This window comes from Aethalodelphis obliquidens, unplaced genomic scaffold, assembly GCF_003676395.1.
Source record: "Aethalodelphis obliquidens isolate GAN/ISIS:26980383/991018 unplaced genomic scaffold, ASM367639v1 scaffold10, whole genome shotgun sequence".
Lineage (NCBI taxonomy): Eukaryota > Metazoa > Chordata > Mammalia > Artiodactyla > Delphinidae > Aethalodelphis > Aethalodelphis obliquidens.
Genome location: NW_020837954.1, coordinates 43,485,210 through 43,508,711, shown reverse-complemented (window position 1 = coordinate 43,508,711; position 23,502 = coordinate 43,485,210).

Below are 23,502 nucleotides of genomic sequence, written 5' to 3'. Positions count from 1 at the left end.
CTATACATATACATATATCCCCATATCTCCTCCCTCTTGCGTCTCCCTCCCACCCTCCTTATCCCACCCCTCTAGGTAGACACAAAGCACCGAGCTGATCTTCCTGTGCCATGCGGCTGCTTCCCACTAGCTATCTATTCTACATTTGGTAGTGTATATATGTCCATGCCACTCTCTCACTTCATCCCAGCTTACCCTGCCCCCTCCCCATGTCCTCAAGTCCATTCTCTATGTCTACATCTTTATTCCTGTCCTGCCCCTAGGTTCTTCAGAACTGGAAAATGATTTTCTACTCACGCAGTGAGTTTAGAGTAGTTTCTGATCAGTGAGAGATCATACTAGTTCAGTGGTTAAGAGGCTTTGGACTTAGACAGGTGTGGGTTGGAATTCTAACTTTGCTGCTTCCTGAGCAAGTTATTCAACTTCTGACAACTTCAAATTTCCTCACTCATTAAACGGGGTTACTACTTACTTCATAGAGTTGTTGTGAAGTACATTGTAAGTGCTCAACACATTATGACTTTAATTATGACTCATTAAATCTTATCGTTATTGGATTACATAATAATGTTACGGCAGACTCAGTCCATATTTGCCAACCCCTGGCCCTTTTCACTTTAGGGTATTGTGTCAGGTAGAGCAAAGAGAAGAAACTGGGAGTTGGGTGCTCTGAATTTTTATTGTTACCTTCCTACTTAGGTAGGAAGAGCCACTGAAAGCAAATATCAGATGAACATCCAGGCCTGGGATTTGGCTACGGTCAGAGATAAGATGTGAATTGGGTCGTGATGGTCACAGTATTTAAATGTGAGAAGTACTGATGTGCCCAATTGCTTTTTGTTTTCCTTCTGTGTCCTGGCTTAATGGTACAGTGTCTCATTCTTCAATGTTGGGTTTGAGGACAGAGCTGCAAAAGACACGTAACACACGTGGTACTATCCTGTGTAGGAAACAGAGCTCAACATAAGAGCTTCAGACTAGCTTGGATGAAGGAGAGCATGAGTGAGGAAGGGAGGGAATATTATGGGCGGGGGGGATGGTGTGAGAGGAAACTGACTATGCCCATCTGTCCCACACTGCAGAGCCGTGTGTGTATGTCTAGAACAGTTTTGTTTGCTTGTTTCTAGTATGCTTCTGTCTCTGTCTAAGCCACTCATTGGTAAGTGTGTGCTGGTTTCTCAGAAATGGCCTCCTCCCTTCAAATGGAATTAATTAGGTGCCAAAGGGAATTTCTCAAACATCTTTTCATTAACTATTGACTATATGCAGAGCACTATTTCAGCGAGTGAAGATCCAAACGACAGACAATTTGGGCATGGATTTAGGATTCACAAACTCAGTGCTTCTCAAACTTTAACATGCATGTGACTCCACAGGAGATCTTATTAAAAAGCAATTCCCTGGGCTTCCCTGGTGGCGCAGTGGTTAAGAGTCCGCCTGCCGATGCAGGGGACACGGGTTCGTGCCCCGGTCCGGGAAGATCCCACATGCCGCGGAGCGGCTGGGCCCGTGAGCCATGGCCGCTGAGCCTGCGCGTCCGGAGCCTGTGCTCCGCAACGGGAGAGGCCACAACAGTGAGAGGCCCGCGTACCTCAAAAAAAAAAAAAAAAAAAAAGCAATTCCCTGATTCTACTAATTTAGGGTGGGGCCCAAGAATGTGTGTTTTTAACAAACTACCAGTAGATGATGATACTGCTGGTCCATGGCCCACATTTTGGGGAGAAAGTATTTAAAGGAAAGGGACATTCCATCTCTCCCCTTCTCTCCTGGTCTTTGCTTTCTCCCAGAGAAGACTTGTTCATTAGATTGGGCAGATTCCAGGAAATTAATTGGTCCACATTTCACAAGGGCAGGGTTCTGAACCTCCATGCAGTTTCCTCTTCTATTTCGTGCAGCAGGAATAGGTAAGCTGAGCTAGAGCCTCCTCTTGGGATCTCGCCGTCTTGTTTTCTCTTCCTCAAATGCATAGCCAACCATACTTTTTATTGCTTCTCTTTCTGGCCCAGTATGGCAGGACAGAGGGTGAGATTTTGGTGTGTAATGGGGAGGGAAGCATTCATGTAGGCCTTTACTATTGGCCTTTACTTTTTCTCCAATCTTGTTTTTACAGGAGAACCCTGCACTAAGAAATTGGGCACCTATTCAGGTGGAAATAAAGTAATATTTTGACTTCTCATCTATAGATGGTTCTTGAATGTATTGCTTGCTCATGAACCTCACAGGGGAGAACAATGGTTGAGCCATAGTAGGTTTCTACTACACGGTTGGTTTCATTGATTCTTTGGCCCAATGTCATCAAAACCTCTTCCTTCATTCCTAACAGGCAAGCACGGGGCATAGGTCAATGAGTCCTATGCATGATCGATCATACCACTAATGGTAATAGCTCATTGCCGCTGAGACACGTTGCAGGATTTCTTAGAGGTGTATGTGGATTATTTCGATGGGAAGAATTTGGTGTGGTACACAGCAGAAGGCACAGTGCTCCTGCTGGCTTTACGGGCCTCAGGCTCTGTATGTGCCCTTGGTCCTGACCTTGTTTCTGTTTCTTTGCGTCTCTGCCTTTCTCACTGCCTACAGGTCTTAGAAGACTGAAGCCTCCCTTTCTTTCCAAACTCTCTCCGGAGCTTTCTTACCTCCTAAACAGATGGCATGTGCTGCTTTTTTCTCTTCCTTCAGCTCAGTTTCTTAAGCATATGTGAAAGACATATATTTGAATCTCTTTTATACTAATCTAAGCTGTTCAGGGTTTGGTCACATGCCAACAAAACCAATGCTATTTTCGGGATGTTTTTCTAATGACACTCAATTTCACAATTTACCTGAGAAAATTACAGCATGTCCATCACCAGTTTTTAATCCATATTCAACCTTCAAAAATCCCTCTATGGACAAGTGGGAGATTTTTAACTATCTCATCCCCAGATGTAACATTAACCATATGAGGCTAATGTGAGTTTCATATTTTCATACCCCCACCCCCACCCCAACAAGAAATTTCTCTATCATTCCAGAACCTGGTTCAGTCTGGTCTTACTTAGAAAAATAAACCCTCTCTCTCTATCCTTACACTCTCCTGCTACTCAGTCCACTCTGCACCCCCCAGTCTTCCCATCTCCAATATCAATTGTAGCCCTCCATGGGGGCTATGATGTCAGTTATTTGGATCTGCTACCCTGTCTTCCTTAAGGGATTCTTCCTTCCCCTATTCCATGTGGTCCTGGTTGAGCTGTCAATCATGGTGTCTATATTATGATTCATTTTTTATTGTTTTATTTTTTATTACTTTTGGCTGCGTTGGGTCTTCGTTGCTGTGCGCGGGCTTTCTCTAGGTGCGGTGAGCAGGGGCTACTTTTCATTGTGGTGTGCAGGCTTCTCATTGCAGTGGCTTCTCTTGTTGCAGAGCACGGGCTCTAGGTGCGTGGGCTTCAGTAGTTGCAGCACACAGGCTCAGTAGTTGTGGCACACGGGTCTTAGAGTGAGTGAGCTTCAGTAGTTGTGGTGTGTGGGCTCAGTAGTGGCAGCACATGGGCTCTAGGGTGTGGGCTTCAGTAGTGTGGCACAGAGGCTCAGCAGTTCTGGCGCATGGGTTTAGTTGCTCCACGGCATGTGGGATCTTCCCGGACCAGAGATCGAACCTATGTTGCCTGCATTGGCAAGTGGATTCTCAACCACTGCACCTCCAGGGAAGTCTAGATATTATGATTTATAATAAGGAATATATAATTGATCTTCATCTCTGTTTCTGGCACAGAGCTCCTAAAACCCTTGGAATTTCCTGAATAATGAGAGCAACGAAGGTGTCTTTTCTTTTTGCTGATGAGATGATTTTGGAACTCACCTAAGGCTGGAGGCTGGTTGCTAGTGGAGTCAACCATGTGATTAGAGGACTGGAATTTTCAGTCCTTGGACATCCAACTTCTGGGGAAGGGGGGAGGAGTTGCAGCTGGAGTCCAATCACCAATGATCAATTATTTAATCAATCATGCCTATGTAATGAGGCCTCCATAAGAAAACCAAAAGGACACAATTCAGAGAGCTTTCAGGTTGCTGAACACATGGAGATTTGGGGAGAACGGGATGCCTGGAGAGAGCATGGAAGCTCCGTGCCACTTCCCACATATCCTGCCCTATGCATCTCTACTATTTGGATGTTCCTGAGTTGTATCCTTTTATACTAAGTCGGTAATCTAGTGAGTAAATGGATTTCCTGAGTTCTGTGAGCCTCTCTAGCACATTTATCAAACATGAGGGGCGGGGTGGGGGGGAATCATGGAAACCTCTGATTTACAGCTTGTTGGTCAGAAGTACAGGTAACAACCTGGACTTACGACTGGCATCTGAAGTAGGAGCAGGTGTGGCAGTCTTGTAGGACCTGTGGAGTCTGATGCTATCTTTGGGTAGACAGTGTCAGAATTGAGGTTAATTGTAGGACACGCAGCTGGTGTCTGAAGTATTGCTTGTTGGTGTCGGGTGGAACTCCCCCGCCCCTACACTGGAATTGGGTGCTCAGAACACCAAAAAGAGTGTCTGAGCCTCCATCTTCTTCTGCTAGTGCCTATTCTAGGCTTGGCCAATCGTTCCGTACCATCTCTCTACCCTGTAGTGTTTGGTCAGGGAGGAGCACGTGACCCAAGTAGAGAATCAGAATTTTCCCTGAGAGATATATACGGACACTGGGAGAGAGTGGTTTTTTAAGTTGGGAGGATTTGAGGTGGGGGCTATCGATGGCCATCTTGCTTACCACCTAGGGAAGGCCTATCTGAAAACCGAAGTTGAACAGAGATAAAAAGGATATGAGGGAGAGACAAAGCTCTAGTGGTATCCATTAAGTTCTTAGATCCTGCAGTTTTTAATGCCCAGATACTTCCTTGGACTTCCTAGCATGTGAACCAATCATGATTCCCCTTTACACTTGAGCTTGTTTGAGTTGTCATTTACAACTGAAAAACTATGGACTTATATGTTCCTTCTCTGGTATTTACCCTTTTCACCTACTATCTACTGCCACCCTAGTTTGGCTGCTGTTACTTGTGGCTGGTAACCACAGCCATGTCCCCCTGCCTAGAAAACATTTTTTAAAGTTCTTTTACACTCTTCAAAAGTGGTTTACTTATTCATTTATTCTTTTTTTTTATACAAAGATTTATTCTTTTAAAACTTTATTTATTTATTTTAGCTGCAACCTGCGGCATGCGGGATCTTTGAGGGCTCTTAGTTCCCCGACCAGGGATTGAACCCGTTCCTCCTCCAGTGGGAGAGCGGAGTCTTTACCACTGGACCACCAGGGAAGCCCCTTATTCATTTATTCTTTTTTTTTTTTTGCGGTACGCGGGCCTCTCGCTGTCGTGGTCTCTCTCGTTGCGGAGCACAGGCTCCGGACGTGCAGGCTCAGCGGCCATGGCTCACGGGCCCAACCACTCCGTGGCATGTGGGATCCTTCCGGACCGGGGCGTGAACCCATGTCCCCTGCATCGGCAGGCGGACTCTCAACCACTGCGCCACCAGGGAAGCCCCCATTTATTCTTAACTTTGTGTTATGGAAAAAATTTGAACATACATAGAAGAAATAGCAATGTAACAAATCTTCAAGAACCCATCATCCCACCATCATAAACAATTAACAGCAACCCATACTTGTTGCCATATGTTCAGTTTTTCATACATGTCATTCTGTCATATCTTTATACCTTTGGACTTCCAGTTCCCTGTGTGTTTCATCTTTCTGTATTTCTCATTTACTTGCTCTTAGAGCATCAGGCCTTTCAGGCAAAGTCACTCAGATTTGCTTCAAGACAGCACAAATGTCACTTCTACTGTGAAGCCTTACTGACCTCCATGTACATATTTTGTGTTCCTTCTGCTGTGTTCTGATAGCTCCTTTTTCATAATTTTATATTACATAACATTTATTCATTCAACATTAGTTCAACAAACACCCATTGAAAAAATTTACCATTTCAGGCATTGGAGATCTATCAATGAACAAAACAGGCAAAAATTTTCACATTCATAGAATGGAGGGAGACTGACCATAAATATCATAAATAAATAAATTATATAAGATGTTAGAATGTGATGAGTACAATGAAAAAAAGGGAGTTTAAGGGGCAATTGTGGTGTGTGTGTGTGTGTGTGTGTGTGTGTGTGTCTTCAAGTTTTAAATAAGGAAAATCAGATAGGCCACACTTATTACACTGCATAATGGTTATCTACTTGCTTTTTTGTCAAGTAGACTGGAGCTAGTTGAAAGTAGGGATAGTGTCTTATTTTTTTTTTTGTAGTTTTGCAATGGTTGTGGAAAAAATGGAATAAACAGAAGAATATAACTCAAAAGACTTTAGGTATCAAGATTATATAATAAAAATCAAAATGTCCTTCTACCGCTGGGCTCAGTCTTCCCAAATCCTTCCTAATGGAACCACTGTTCCTTGTTTCTTGTGAATCGCTCCAGAGGTTACCTATCCATCTATCTACCTACCTATCTATCTATCTATCTCCATATCTATCTTAAATTATAAGTATTATCTTGAAAACCATTGTACTTCAGTATATAGAGAACTACCACATTTAAAAATATACCTATACAGTATTTGTTTATATGGATGTATCAGAATGCTTTTACCAGGCATCAGCTGATGGGTGTTTAAGTAGAAACGAAGATGGTTTGATGAACCACTCAACTAGTTTGGAAGTCGGGTAGCACTGTGAATCTGGTAATCAAATTTTTCACGCTTAACTAGGTCAACAGCTCCCTGTCAGGGAAGAGTCCAGTCTCCTCACCTTTGTGTTTATTATTTAATTTCACCACAACCCAGTGAGGTTGTTATTAGGATGCTTGCATTACAAAGAAGAAACCTGAGTTTTCAGAGGTTAGGTCATTTGCCCAAGGTCACACAACTTGGCAGTGGGGAGCAGGCCTGCCTGACTCCAGAGGCCATGCTTTTTGCTACCATTGGAAGTTTTGGTACATCTGCTGGAGGTGAAGTAAATAGGATTTACACAGACTGCCTGGTGGACTGTCTTAGATGACCTTAAAATTCTTTAAGAATCTAGAAATTCTCTAATACTGTGCCATGCCTCACATCCATTCTCTGTCCTTTTCTGTCTGGCTTTGCCCTGGGAGACTGACCCCTGCACCAGCTGGGCTCCTTTGCCCTCTTGCTGCCGGTCAGCTTTGCCCAAAGGAAAGCCCCAACATGAGACTGGAGGATGGGGGAAGACAGAGATGAATAAATTTCTTTCCCACTTTCTCTCTCCCTGGGGAACCATGGTTTTGGGGGTGACCGTGTCCTGACATTGTGGTAGTTATGATGGAGTGCCCCCTCCTCCTTGGGTCCACCCGTCCGTGGACTCTGATAACACAATTCCTACCTTTTGCCCAAATATCTTCCCTCTCCTATGGTCTCTGGATGCTTCAACATTCTTTCTTGGTGCCAGTAACCGTGCCCACACTTTTGTAAGTAATCTCAGTATTAAAAGTCTTTTCAGATGAACCATTATTAGAGTTAGATTTTGTTTTCTGTCATGACCCTATTATAAATATTGTTTTAAGATGTTATGCCTTTCAGGAGACCCTTAAAGACCTGATGCCGTCTTTAAGGGTCCCAGACTTGTAGTCCTGATACTATAAGACCCAACGAGGGCTTCCCTGGTGGCGCAGCGGTTAAGAATCTGCATGCAGCAATGAAGACCCAACACAGCAAAAATAAATAAATAAATAAAAGAAAGAAAGAAATAGAAAAAAACTGTTTTTAAAAAGACCCAACGAAATTTGTCTTTACTGGTAAAATTTCACATTAATAGGGCAAGCTATTTGGAGCTAATCATAACCTTTTTACTCTCAAATTCTATCTGCTTGGCAGCAGCCTATTCAGCCAAATGCTGAGACCTGCTCTGCTGTTGGTATGTGAGGTTGTGCGTATATGGATTTTTTCTCTTTGTTCTGTGCCTCATAATTTTATGTGTGCATCGGGAGTCATTTAACATTTTAACAGCCTTTTCTGAAACACAAACCCATAACTTTTTTCCCCTACAGAATTGCTGGAGAGATGTATCAGTTATCCAAAGCTGAGTAACAAATTATCTCAAAATTTAGCAGCTTAAAATATAATTTACTGTTCTTAAACAGTCCCACAATTTCTGTGGGAGCATCTTAGTTAGGTGATTCTGGCTCAAGGTCTCTCAGAAAGTTCCAGTCAAGCTGATGGCCAGCACTGAAGTTAGCTGAAGGCTCTACGGGAGGAGATTCCAGTCCCGAACTCACTCACATCAATGCTGGGAGGTGCACGTCCATTGCTACCCTTTGGTTGGACATCTTAGTTCTTCTCTAGGTAGGTTTCTTCATAGGCTTCTTGAATGTCCTCATGACATGCTACCTGGCTTCTGCCTAGGCGAGAGTTGTAAGAGATCCATAGTCTTTTAAAACCTAATCTCAGAAGTGACTTATCATACTTTCTGCCATAGTCTATTGGTCACACAGACTAATCCGGGTACAAAGTGGTAGGGGACTACACAGGTTGTAAATACTAGGGGGTAGGGAATATTGGGAGAACGTCTTTGGAGCCTGGCTACGTCAAGAGAGAAATAGGTATTTGTTTTTTTATTGTACCTATCTATTTGCTAGCGCTAAAGGGGAATTTGTGTACTATCAAAAGAAAAATAAAATGAGATAAGCTGACCATTGCTCATAATATGTATAAAAGCATGCATTTTTTCCCATGTCAGCACCATTATGTTTGTTTGTTTATTTATTTATTATACAGGAGGTTCTTATTAGTTATCCATTTTATACATATTACTGTATATATGTCAATCCCAATCTCCCAATTCATCACACCACCACCACCCCCTCCCGCACACCGGCCGCTTTCACCCACTTGGTGTCCATACGTTTGTTCTCTACATCTGTGTCTCAATTTCTGCCCTGCAAACCGGTTCATCTGTACCATTTTTCTAGGTTCCACATATAGGCATTAATATACGATATTTGTTTTTCTCTTTCTGACTTACTTCACTCTGTATCACAGTCTCTACATTCATCCACGTCTCTACAAATGACGCAATTTCATTCCTTTCTTATAGCTGAGTAATATTCCATTGTATATATGTACCACATCTTCTTTATCCATTCATCTGTCAATGGGCATTTAGGTTGCTTCCATGACCTGGCTATTGTAAATAGTGCTGTAAGGAACATTGGGGTGCATGTGTCTTTTTGAATTATGGTTTTCTCTGGGTATATGCCCAGTAGTGGGATTGCTGGATCATATGGTAATTCTATTTTCAGATTTTGAAGGAACCTCCATACTGTTCTCCATAGTGGCTGTATCAATTTACATTCCCACCAACAGTGCAAGAGGGTCGGCTTTTCTCCACACCCTCTCCAGCATTTGTTGTTTGTAGATTTTCTGATGATGCCCATTCTAACTGGTATGAGGCGATACCTCAGTGTAGTTTAGATTTACCTTTCTCTAATAGTTAGTGATGTTGAGCAGCTTTCCATGTGCTCCTTGGCCATCTGTATGTCTTCTTGGGAGAAATGTCTATTTAGGTCTTCTGCCCATTTTTGGATTGGGTTGTATTGAGCTGTATGAGCTGTTTTTATATTTTGGAAATTAATCCTTTGTCTGTTGATTGGTTTGCAAATGTTTTTTCCCATTCTGAGGGTTGTCTTTTCATCTTGTTTGTAGTTTCCTTTGCTTTGCAAAAGCTTTTAAGTTTCATTAGGTCCCATTTGCTTATTTTTGTTTTTATTTCCATTACTCTAGAAGGTGGATCAAAAAAGATCTTGCTGTGATTTATGTCAAAGAGTGTTCTTCCTATGTTTTCCTCTAAGAGTTTTATAGTGTCCAGTCTTACATTTAGGTCTCGAATCCATTTTGAGTTTATTTTTGTGTATAGTGTTAGGGAGTGTTCTAAGTTCATTCTTTTACAAGTAGGTGTCCAGTTTTCCCAGCATCACTTGTTGAAGAGACTGTCTTTTCTCCATTGTATATCCTTGCCTCCTTTGTCATAGATTAGTTGACCATAGGTGCGTGGGTTTATCTCTGGACTTTCTACCTTGTTCCACTGATCTATATTTCTGTTTTTGTGCCAGTACCATATTGTCTTGATTACTGTAGCTTTGTAGTATAGTCTGAAGTCAGGGAGTCTGATTCCTCCAGCTCCATTTTTTTCCCTCAAGACTGCTTTGGCTATTCGGGGTTTTTTTTGTCTCCATACAAATTTTAAGATTATTTGTTCTAGTTCTGTAAAAAATGCCATTGGTAATTTGATAGGGATTGCACTGAACCTGTAGATTGCTTTGGGTAGTATAGTCATTTTCACAATATTGATTCTTCCAATCCAAGAACATGGTATATCTCTCCATCTGTTGGTATCATCTTTAATTTCTTTCATCAGTGTCTTACAGTTTTCTGCATACAGGTCTTTTGTCTCCCTAGGTAGGTTTATTCCTAGGTATTTTATTGTTTTTGTTGCAATGGTAAATGGGAATGTTTCCTTAATTTCTTTTTCAGATTCTTCATCATTAGTGTATAGGAATGCAAGAGATTTCTGTGCATTAATTTTGTATCTTGCAACTTTACCAAATTCATTGATTAGCTCTAGTAGTTTTCTGGTGGCTTCTTTAGGATTTTCTATGTATAGTATCATGTCATCTGCAAACAGTGACAGTTTTACTTCTTCTTTTCCAGTTTGTATTCCTTTTATTTCTTTTTCTTCTCTGATTGCCATGGCTAGGACTTCCAAAACTATGTTGAATAATAGTGGTGAGAGTGGACATCCTTGTCTTGTTCCTGATTTTAGAGGAAATGCTTTCAGTTTTTCACCATTGAGAATGATGTTTGCTGTGGGTTTGTCGTATATGACCTTTATTATGTTGAGGTAGGTTCCTTCTATGCCCACTTTCTGGAGAGTTTTTATCATGAATGGGTGTTGAATTTTGTCAAAAGCTTTTTCTGCATCTATTGAGATGATCATATGGTTTTTATTCTTCAATTTGATAATATGGTGTATCACATTGATTGATTTGCATATATTGAAGAAACCTTGCATCCCCGGGATAAATCCCACTTGATGATGGTGTACGATTGGATGTGTTGTTGGATTCTGATTGCTAGTAGTTTGTTGAGGATTTTTGCGTCTATATTCATCAGTGATATTGGTCTGTAATTTTCTTTTTTGTAGTATTTTTATCTGGTTTTGGTATCAGGGTGATGGTGGCCTCATAGAATGAGTTTGGGAGTGTTCCTTCCTCTGCAATGTTTTGGAAGAGTTTGAGAAGGATGAGTGTTAGCTCTTCTCTAAATGTTTCATAGAATTCACTGTGAAGCCATCTGGTCCTGGACTTCTGTTTGTTGGAAGAATTTTAATCACAGTTAATTTCATTACTTGTGATTTGTCTGTTCATATTTTCTATTTCTTCCTGGTTCAGTCTTGGAAGTTTATACCTTTCTAAGAATTTGTCCATTTCTTCCAGGTTGTCCATTTTATTGGCATAGAGTTGTTTGTAGTAGTCTCTTAGGATGCTTTGTATTTGTACAGTGTCTGTTGTAACTTCTCCTTTTTCATTTCTAATTTTATTGATTTGAGTCCTCTCCCTCTTTTTCTTGATGAGTCTGGCTAATGGCTTATCAATTTTGTTTATCTTCTCAAAGAACCAGCTTTTAGTTTTAGTGATCTTTGCCATTGTTTTCTTTGTTTCTATTTCATTTATTTCTGCTCTGATCTTTATGATTTCTTTCCTTCTGCTAACTTTGGGTTTTGTTTGTTCTTCTTTCTCTAGTTCTTTTAGGTGTAAGGTTAGATTGTTTATTTGAGATTTTTCTTGTTTCTTGAGGTAGGCTCGTATTACTCTAAACTTCCCTCTTAGAACTGCTTTTGCTGCATCCATAGGTTTTGGATCATCGTGTTTTATTTGTCATTTGTCTCTAGGTATTTTTTGATTTCCTCTTTGATTTCTTCAGTGATCTCTTGTTTATTTAGTAACATATTTTTTAACCTCCATGTGTTTTGTGCATTTTACGTTTTTTCCCCGTAATTCATTTCTAATCTCATAGTGTTGTGGTCAGAAAAGATGCTTGATATGATTTCAATTTTCTTAAATTTACTGAGGCTTGGTTTGTGACCCAAGATGTGATCTATCCTGGAGAAAGTTCTGTGCGCACTTGAGAAGAAAGTGTAATCTGCTGTTTTTGGATGGAATGTCCTATAAATATCAATTAAATCTCTCCGGTCTATCGTGTCATTGAAAGCTTCTGTTTCCTTATTAATTTTCTGTTTGAATGATCTGTCCATTCGTGTAAGTGATGTGTTAAAGTCCCCCACTATTATTGTGTTCCTGTCGATTTCCTCTTTTATAGCTGTTAGCAGTCGCCTTATGTATTGAAGTGCTCGTATGTTGGGTGCATATATATTTATAATTGTTATATCTTCTTCTTGGATTGATCCCTTGATCATTATGTAGTGTCCTTCCTTGTCTCTCGTCACATTCTTTATTTTAAAGTCTATTTTATCTGATATGAGTATTGCTACTCCAGCTTTCTTTTGATTTCCATTTGCATGGAATATCTTTTTCCATCCCCTCACTTTCAGTCTGTATGTGTCCCTAAGGTTGAAGTGGGTCTCTTGTAGACAGCATATATATGGGTCTTGTTTTTGTATCCATTCAGCGAGCCTGTGTCTTTTGGTTGGAGCATTTAATCCATTCATGTTTAAGTTATTATCGATATGTTCCTCTGATCATTTTCTTAATTGTCTTGGGTTTGTTTTTGTAGGTCTTTTTCTTCTCTTATGTTTCCCACTTAGAGAAGTTTGTTTAGCGTTTGTTGTAGAGCTGATTTGGTGGTGCTGAATCCTCTTAGCTTTTGCCTGTCTGTAAAGCTTTTGATTTCTCCACCGAATCTGAATGAGATCCTTACTGGTTAGAGTAATCTTGGTTGTAGGTTCTTCCCTTTCATCACTTTAAATATGTCATGCCACTCCCTTCTGGTTTGTAGAGTTTCTGCTGAGAAAACAACTGTTAACCTTATGGGAGTTCCCCTGGGTGTTATTTGTCATTTTTCCCTTGCTGCTTTCAATAATTTTTCTTTGTCTTTATAATTTTTTCCAATTTGATTTCTATGTTTCTCGGTGTGTTTCTCCTTGGGTTTATCCTTTATGTGACTCTCTGTGCTTCCTGCACTTGGGTGACTATTTCCATTTCCATGTTAGGGAAGTTTTCCACTATAATCTCTTCAAATATTTTCTCGGGTCCTTTCTCTCTCTCTTCTCCTTCTGGGACCCCTATAATGCAAATGTTGTTGCGATTAATGTTGCCCCAGAGGTCTCTTATGTTCTCTTCATTTCTTTTCATTCTTTTTTCTTTATTCTGTTCCGCCACAGTGAATTCCACCATTCTTTCTTCCAGGTCACTTATCCGATCTTCTGCCTCAGTTATTCTGCTATTGATTCCTTCTAGTGTAGTTTTCATTTCAGTTATTGTATTGTTCATCTCTGTTTGTTTGTTCTTTAATTCTTCTAGGTCTTTGTTAAACATTTCTTGCATCTTCTCGATCTTTGCCTTCATTCTTTTTCCGAGGTCCTGGATCATCTTCACTATCATTATTCTGAATTCTTTCTCTGGAAGTTTGCCTACCTTCACTTCATTTAGTTGTTTTTCTGGGGTGTTTTCTTGTTCCTTCATCTGGTACATAGCCCTCTGCCTTTTCATCTTGTCTATCGTTCTGTGAATGTGGTTTTTGTTCCACAGGCTGCAGGATTGTAGTTCTTCTTGCTTCTGCTGTCTGCCCTCTGGTGGATGAGGCTATCTAAGAGGCTTGTGCAAGTTTCCTGATGGGAGGGACTGGTGGTGGGTAGAGCTGGCTGTTGCTCTGGTGGGCCGAGCTCAGTAAAACTTTAATCCGCTTTTCTGCTGATGGGTGGGGCTGGGTTCCCTCCCTGTTGGTTGTTTGGCCTGAGGCGACCCAACACTGAAGACTACCTGGCTCTTTGGTGGGGCTAATGGTAGACTCTGGGAGGGCTCATGCCAAGGTGTACTTCCCAGAACTTCTGCTGCCAGTGTCCTTGTCCTCACGGTGAGACACAGCCACCCCTACCCGCCTCTGCAGGAGACCCTCCAACACTAGCAGGTAGATCTGGTTCAGTCTCCTATGGGGTCACTGCGCCTTCCCCTGGGTCCCAATGTGCACACTACTTTGTGTGTGCCCTCCAAGAGTGGAGTATCTGTTTCCCCCAGTCCTGTCGAAGTCCTGCAACCAAATCCCGCTAGGCTTCAAAGTCTGATTCTCTAGGAATTCTTCCTCCTGTTGCCGGACCCCCAGGTTGGGAAGCCTGACATGGTGCTCAGAACCTTCACTCCAGTGGGTGGACTTCTGTGGTAAAAGTGTTCTCCAGTTTGTGAGTCATCCACCCAGCAGTTACGGAATTTGATTTTATTGTAATTGTGCCCCTCCTACCGTCTCATTGTGGCTTCTCCTTTGTCTTTGGATGTGGGGTGTCTTTTTTGGTGAGTTCCAGTGTCTCCCTGTCGATGATTGTTCAGCAGTTAGTTGTGATTCCGGTGCTCTTGCAAGAGGGAGTGAGCACATCCTTCTACTCCACCATCTTTATCCAATCTCTAAAAGCATGCATTTTTATTACAAAAGCCACATGAAATTCAGGATGTTGAAAGGAATTTAGAACTCAAAGCTCTTTCGGTTTTTTGTTTTCCTGTAAATTTAACTTCCTAATTTTAAAACTGGAAAGTATTATCAATGCACTTTTCAGATGTTAAAATATCATTGGTTCCTGGAACATCACTTTGAAGCTACTCTGCTGATAGGAGATTGTTTTCCATAAGATTATTCTGTCATTAGCTACCTTATGGTCCATTGGGTCTTAACCTTCTGCGTGGAGGAGTCATGGAATGCTTTGACAAGTGTTGCCAGTGACAGAATCTGATGATAATGGTGCAGGCTACAGCATCCAGCACCTGGTTCTGGTAGCATGCTGCACACACTGCAGATTTATTTAGTGACATGATTTAGAGACATTGTTCTTGCCTACATAGCCCTGGGTCTTGCCCTGGTAATTCTGTGAGCTACCCCATAGCATTTTTTTTTTTTTTGCCGTATTTTGCTTGTTTCTATTGGCAAATTTTGCTGAATATTTATGTAATTGATGTGAAGGCGCTATGCTAAAGAGAATAAAACAATTTAGAAAGAAGTGAATTGGTCATTTACTGGTTATTTTGGATTCAGTGCTTTTTAAAAAAAACTGTGCTGGAGTAAAATACATATAACATCATGGCATTAGGTACATGCATATTGTTATGCAACCACCACGGCCATCCAATTCCCAAATTGTTTTCATCTTGCAAAACTGAAACTCTATACCCATTAAACAGGAGCTTTCCCTTCACCTTCATAGTCTTTTTTCTCTTGTGGTAAAAAGCATAACATTTACCATCTTAATCATTCTTTAAGTGTATTGTTCAGATGCGTTAAGTATATTCACATGGTTCTGAAACAGATCTCCAGAACTTGTTCATCTTGTAAATCTGAAACTCTATACTCATCAAACAATTCACCTCCCCTTTCTCCCAGCCCCTGGTAACCACCATTCCATTTTCAGTTTTTATGAATTTGACTAGGTACCTCACATAATATTTTCCTGTGGTTACCATTGCAATTACATAAAACATCTTAGGGTGATAGCATTCTATTTTAAACTGATAATGACAGTTATCAATTTAAATAACTGAAGGACTCTTTAATAATTCTTGTAGAGCAGGTCTAGTGGTTAAACTTCCTCAGCTTTAGTTTATCTGGGAAAGTCTTAATTTCTCCTTAATTTTTGAGGGGCAGTTTTAATGAGTATGATATTCTTGGTTGCCAGATTTTTTTTTTCTTTCAGTACTTTGAGTATATGATGCCACCCTGTTCTGGCCTGCAAAGTGTCCACTGTGAAATCCACTAGTAATCTTAAGGAAGCGCTCTTGTATGTTATAAATCATCTTCTGTTGCTGCTTTCAAGATTCTCTCTTTATCTTTGACTTCAATTTGCTTGTAATGTATCTCAGTGTGGTTTTTTGGGATTTATCCTAGCTGAATTCTTTCAGCTCCTTGAATCTGTATGTCCATTTATGTCCTCAGATTTGGGAAGTTTTGCCATTATTTATTCAAGTAAGATTTCAGCCCATTTCTCTCTCTTATTCTGTGAATCCCTAGTATGTATATTAGTCCTCTAGATAGTGTCCAATAAGTACCTTACGTTCTCTTTGCTTTTCTTCATTCTTTTTCTTTTCTTTTTGTGCCTCTGACTCAGTGATTTCAAATGACTTATCTTCAAGCTCCCTGATTCTTTCTTTTTCCTTATCAAGTCTAATGTTGAACTCCTCTGATGAATTTTTCCATACGTTTGTTTTTTTGAGCTCCAGAATTTCTGTTTGGTTCTTTTTTATAGTTTCTATCTCTTTCTTGATATTCTCACATTGCTTATGCATCATTTTCCTGATTTCATTTAGTTTTCTATTTGTGTTCTCTTTTATCTCATTGAGCATCTTTATGACAGTTAAATTCCTCACCACACAGCTCATAGTTCTGTGTTTCTTTAAAGTCAGTTTCTGGAGTTTTATTTTGGTCCCTTAATTGGCCCATGTTTCCAATGTTCTTTGTGTGCCTTATAATATTTAGCTAGGATTGGGGATTTGAAAAAATAATCACCTCTCCCAGTCTTTGTGGGCTCACCAATCAGCTCAACTGCAAGTTCTAGGACATCTCAAACTTTTTCTGATCTATTGCTCCCCCTGGTGTCTACCTGTGGTCTGCAGCTCTAACATGCTTCTTGCCTCCGTTTTCAGTTTCCAAACTCTGGTACAAGTCGGGCAAGATAGAAATCTTTCCCTCAGGCACCCCCCCAGACAAGCTAGAATGCTGGACACATGGTCCACTCTTTTGTTTCCATATTAAGAGGGAGCTCTGGTCTGAGAGATTTCCTCCCAGTTGCTCAGCACTATGCTGCACAGAGGAAGGGCAGGCATGGGTTTGAGAAATGCTGCAAATTTACCTACCCCTGTTGTTGGAAAGTCTTCTTGGTTTTACAATGACCTGGCTGCTGTGGCTTCTTGACTGGTCTCTAAAGTTCTCACAGAGGTAGTCTAGTCCATGTATTGTTAACTTGGTGTCTCCGTGGGGAAGGAGGGCCTGAAGATTCTTAGTGCACCATCATGCTGACATCACTCTCTCCCCCCATAGCCTTTTTTTTTTTTTTTTTTTTTTTGCGGTACGTGGCGTCTCACTGTTGTGGCCTCTCCCGTTGAGGAGCACAGGCTCCGGACGTGCAGGCTCAGCGGCCACGGCTCATGGGCCCAGCCGCTCCGCGGCATGTGGGATCTTACCGGACCGGGGCACGAACCCGTGTCCCCTGCATCGGCAGGCGGACTCTCAACCACTGCACCACCAGGGAAGCCCCCCCCACCCATAGCCTTTTAATCAATATTTTTTCTACTCAAATCACTGAAATTTGAGTACCTGACTGGTACAATATTGTTGCCCTGGTTTTGTGATGTTGGAATTGGGAAACCATCAAGGTCTGATGAATGAATGGAACATTTCAAGCCAAGGAAGAGAGCTTTTCCTGAGCAGGTAACTGTTCTTATGCAACTCAAATCACACTATTTACCATCACAAATGTTTGGATTTTATGGGACTGTCTGTTGCCTTGTGACTACCACCTGTGAAGTGTGGGCTCGTAAGGAGCTGTTGAAGATGACCAAATTTTCTTTCCCTTCTCTTGTACTCAAGATCTCTTCAGATCTGCAGAATTGCATCTAAACTCTTGCAGATTCTGCTGCTGTGGCAACAATCTGTCACCAGCCAAGCTTATCATTATTTATTTCCTTTCCTTACACTGTGCCTCAGCCCTCCCACTCACAGACTGCAAAGGCTTTGTCAGTAAATTCAGAGCTGAGGTGTAGGCCTGCGAGGGAGGTATTTGGTTGTAAAGGTTGGTAGGGCAGAGGAAAAGAATTAGGATGAACAATGAAGCTTCATTTATACTTCTGTTTCTTACATGTACCAGGTAATCTTATACTGGGGTTGTGAAATATCTGACCTATTAAGACCAGAAATACAGGGCTCTCTGAACTTTCTCGATAAATCAAAGTTCAGGCTCACTGGTGGGATTTAAGGAGGCTGCTTATGGCTAATATTAAGAGAGAAACATGTGAAAGCATATATTACACCACATAGAGAAAGTTTATTAACAATTCCCCTTTTTTTCTTTACCTCTTTCCTTTTCCTCTCCTTCCAATTTTTCTTTACTTCTATTTTCCAGCAACCAAGTTGTACTGTAGCTGATAGATTTATTCTATATTCACCAAGTACTCTTTTGTGCTGAAAAGGTAAGGTACTATTGTTTTGAGTTGGCTATGTGGGAGAAGAGGCGAGGTCTAGTGAAGAATTAAGAATCAGAATGGATAGACCCGAATGTGGGGCTGGAAGAGCAGTACAAAGGTATTATGAGGGCTATCATGATATGAGTTGAGGACTATCGGACGGCTAGGGAGCAAGTTCAAAATAGCAAGCCAAGGGTTCATTTCCAAGTCTTGCACATTAGCTTGAAGGCTTTGGGTAGCACAATGCTCAGGATTTTTTTGAAAAAAGTCTTATAAAAGTATAGCTGCCTATTGTACCAATCCTCTTTCAGTTAAAAGAAAAAGCCAGAGAAAGATGAAGTGTTGTTTTATCTGGGCTCTGGAGTTCCTCCTGAGCCCTGAGAAGGTAGTCCTGCCAGCCTCGTGTTTCTGGAGCCAAAAGAAGAGCCAAGTAGAATATTTGCTTTGTGAAGCAGAGACTCCTGCTGGCAAAGGTGACTTCTGCTGTCTGGGAAGGCACTCGGCTCTCCCAAGCTGTGGAGTGGGAAGCCAAGAATCAGCCCTTTCCCTATACCTTCAGGACTGAAAATTAAACCTCTTGGCCTCAGCTTGGTCTTGGGCCAACCTGTGACAGGCTCTACCTGCTTCTTCTTCCTTAGCTACTTATAGTGTTTAAGCTAGACAAAAACTTGTTAAACAAGATAAACTCAACACAACCATTCAAACCCCATAATTTTACTGATGTAACTTATGTGAAATCAAATGTGATAAGGCTCCATGGTACAGGAACAAATCACTGAATCATTGAATAGGTGGTAGCAGGGGTTAGGTAGTGGGAGAGGGACCTCAGAGGCTACCCTGACCGAACTCTAGTGATTACAGTGAGGACTCTGAAGCCAGCTTTTGTGTTCAAATCCTGGCTTTGTCGTTGATCACTTGGGTGCATTCGGCAAGTGACAACTTCTCTAGGCTTCAGAGTCCCCATCTTAAGATTGGAGACAATAGTACTTCATAAAACTGCTGAGAGGATTAAATGCCAAAATTCCTGTCAAGTGTTTCATTGAGTTTCTAGGGCATAATAAATGCTTGATACATGTTAGTTATTTTTGTGGTAGTTATTGTCACCATCAAGACTGAGATAATAGATAGAAAATGGGAGCCAGTATAGCTAAAGAATGTGGGCTCCATGACCTTGGGAAACCTCTCTAAATCCCAGTATTCTCTCTATGGTCAGTGTGGGGTTTACATGAAAAAAAAACGTTGTCTGTAATTAGCTCAATATCTGAGCAACTGAGATATGAACTGAAATGTAGAGAAGTTTGGTGCCAAACTAGAAAACCATCTCAGTGCTTTCTAAAAATGGGGGGATGTAGAGGAGTTTGGAGTTGAAACAAGCTCACTAAAGTTTGAATTCAAAGGTCTAATATGTTTTTTAAACAATAGAGGCCAACCTAACTTACATTCAGGCAAGGGATATCATCATTCTAGTTTAGGCTGGGCTCTTCCCTAGGAGAACACCTAAGTTTTTCAATGATGAATTTGGATTAGAAGAGGGAGTTATGAGACTGGCAGCTATAAAGGGTGTTTAAGCATTACCCTGTTCCAAACACTTAAAAAATCAATTGTTGTTTGTGTTGTTTCTAGAAAACCATGTGACTTCATTACCACCCTCTTTGAGTCACCTGTCTCAAATGTAGCCCAGGTAACTGCCTGGAATGAAAATAATCTAGAATAGTTTAACAGATAGGATCTGCTTCTTAACAAATACCAGGGGTTTTTTGTTTTTTGTTTTTCATGCTGGATCTTAGTTCCCTGACCAGGGATCAAACCTGCGCCCCCTGCAGTGGAAACACAGAGTCTTAACCACTGGATCACCAGGGAAGTCCCAAACACAAGGTTTTGAGAGGTCTTTATTCAACAAGTAAGGGCAGGAAGCCAGAATAGAATATTAAATCAACTCATGCTCATGATGGGACAATAAAAGTATCCATCATACCTGTTTCCTTTAATATTTTTGACACAGCCCCAGCATTCCACTATAGACTCGATGGCTGCCAGAGCTCCTACGTTTACATACGGGATTTATGGATTTTACTTGGTTTTATCTGCCCAGTAGACATAGTCACTTGGATAATTCAGTGGCACGTGAAATACAACTAAAACAAAACCCACCTATTCTACTCCTTTCTCCAAACTGCTTTCCCTCTTCTCCTATTTCAGTAAATCATTCACCCAACTGCCAAGCTAGCTATCTTGAATTTTGCCTCGCCTCACCCTGGGCTCTTCATCAATTCCTATCAATTCCACCTCTTAAACATCTATCATTTTAGTTCATTTCTTACTGTTACTTCTTTAGTGGAGGTCATCTTCTTTTCAGGCTTAGATTATAGTAACCAATTTCTAAGTTCAAGTCTGACCTTGTCCCTCGGTTCCTTAGAACCTTTCTTTAGTATCCTACTGCTCTCAATTCCTTGATGTAGTTTACAATGATCTTGCCCCTGAGTTCTGCTCTAGGTTTGTCTCCCCCAATCTTCATATATTCTATGCTCCAGTCATTCTGAACATTCACTTTCTTGTTCTCTCTTGCCTCTTGGCTTTGCTTCATGCTCTTCCTTCTGCCTTGTAATTTTTCTTTCTTTCTTTTTCTGGCCGCACTGCGTGGCTTGTGGGATCTTAGTTCCCTGAGCAGGGATTGATCCCCAGGCCCTCGGCAGTGAAAGCGCAGAGTCCTAACCACTGGACTGCCAGGGAATTCCCTGCCTTGCATTTTCTTACCTCTCCTGTTCAGTTGGTAAACTCCTATTCTTCTTTCATGTGTCTGCTTAGACATGCTTTCTTCCAGGAAGTCTTCCCTATCTCCCTCCTGTGGTTTTTTTTTGTTTTTTTTTTTTTTTGCGGTACGCGGGCCTCTCACTGTTGTGGCCTCTCCCGTTGCGGAGCACAGGCTCCGGACGCGCAGGCTCAGCGGCCATGCCTCACGGGCCCAGCCGCTCCGCGGCATGTGGGATCTTCCCGGACCGGGGCACGAACCCGTGTCCCCTGCATTGGCAGACGGACTCTCAACCACTGCACCACCAAGGAAGCCCCCTCCTGTGTTTTGTATCCTCTTTTTATGCTCTCAGATTGCTCTGCTTCCTCCATCATAGCTCCAATTATAATGTAGTTTAATTCTCAGATTTTTTTTGTCCATATCTCTCACTAGACTGAAATATTGAGACCATGTCTATCTTATTCACTGTTATTTCTCTGTCATCTAGCACAGTGGCTGGCACAGGAGTTTACATTCTAACTGTTTTTTGAATGACTTTTGAATAATAACACAAAAATATTCTTTTTTTTATTATTGCAGCTCTCTTAAGGTAAAAGCAGCCATACTTAGAGATATCAACATGTAATCAGAAATTGAAAGATCCTGAAGTTCTCTCTTGATCCGCATCTCCTACAAGTCCATCACTGGGACTTGCCATCCCATCACATGCTCAGTCCAGTGCAGGTAGCCTGTAGAAAGAAAGAGTGAGCCAATTGCTTGATGCAGGACTGCTGAAATGCTGACTATGGTAATAGCTTGAGATGTCAAAAGTTTCCATCCCTTACAGATTCAAGAACCTATAAACTCATTGGCTTCTTATTGAAATATTTAGAAATGACATATGACACACTATGTTTGCATTGAACAACCAGCAAATATTCATTGAGCATCTACTATGTGCTGGATCCTATTCTAAACATCAGACAAAAATCCTTTGAGAAGCTTTCATTCTTGTGGTTTACTTAATCCTCTGACAAACTAAACCTGCTAAACCCCTCATTACTAATCATAATGTAACATCTGTGAGAAAGACTTTGTTAGACGTGTGTGTGTGTGTGTGTGTATATAAATTTTTTTTTTGCTGCGTTGGGTCTTCGTTGCTGCATGCAGGCTTTCTCCAGTTGTGGCGAGCGGGGGCTACTCTTTGCTGCGGTGCACCAGCTTCTCATTGCGGTGGCTTCTCTTGTTGCAGAGCACGGGATCTAGGCACATGGGCTTCAGCAGTTGCAGCACGTGGGCTCAGTAGTTGTGGCTTGTGGGCTCTAGAGCGCAGGCTTAGTAGTTGTGGTGCATGGGCTTAGTTGCTCCGTGGCGTGTGGGATCTTCCTGGACCAGGGCATGAACCTGTGTCCCCTGCATTGGCAGGCAGATTCTTAACCACTGTGCCACCATGGAAGTCCCCATTCTTTTTTTTTTTTAACTGAAGTATAGTTGCTGTACAATATTATATGTTACAGGTATATGATATAATGATTCACAATTTTTAAAGGTTATACTCCATTTATAGTTATTATAAAATATTGGCTATATTCCCCATGTTGTACAATATATCCTTATATCTTATTTTAAACCTAATAATTTGTACCTCTTACTCTCCTACCCTTATATTGCCCCTTCCCCCTTCCCTCTCCCCACTGGTAACCACTAGTTTGTTCTCTATATCTGTGAGTCTGCTACTTTTTTGTTAGATTCACTGGTTGGTTGTATTTTTTGGATTCCACATGTAAGTGATGTCATACAGTATTTATCTTTCTCTGTCTGGCTTACTTCACTTAGCATAATGCCCTCCAAGTCCATCCATGTTGCTGCAGCATTCTTAAATATATATGAAAAAACTGAACATATTTGTACAGTTTTTTATGTTATCATGTGGCAATATGTCTTAAAGAAATAGCATATCATACCTGATACATTGCATGCCAGGTAACACAACACACAGATGCATGGTATTAAAATGTACATTATTGGCAACATTTACTAAATATTCTTATGTTGATGGACATGGCTTCTGTGATAATGGCTGTTTCATCTATTTTGTCGTAATATCCATATACATTCGTGATATTAGCTATTGTTAGTTACATATTCATTACAACACTATACAGATTCATCCCCTATGGTTCTGTCACTGAAAGGATGAATTCATCTGGGAGGTCACTTTCTGCAGTCAACTTTAGTTACAGCAACCAAGAAGTCTCAACGGGCTTCTGTTGGTGCTCTTTAATACACCAGGTCAGACCCTTGTGAAATGCTGAGTGGGATGAATGCTATGATGCACCACCCAGACACCCCTTCAGGAGTGAAGAGCTTATGCTCAGCTGTTGGGACAACTCTG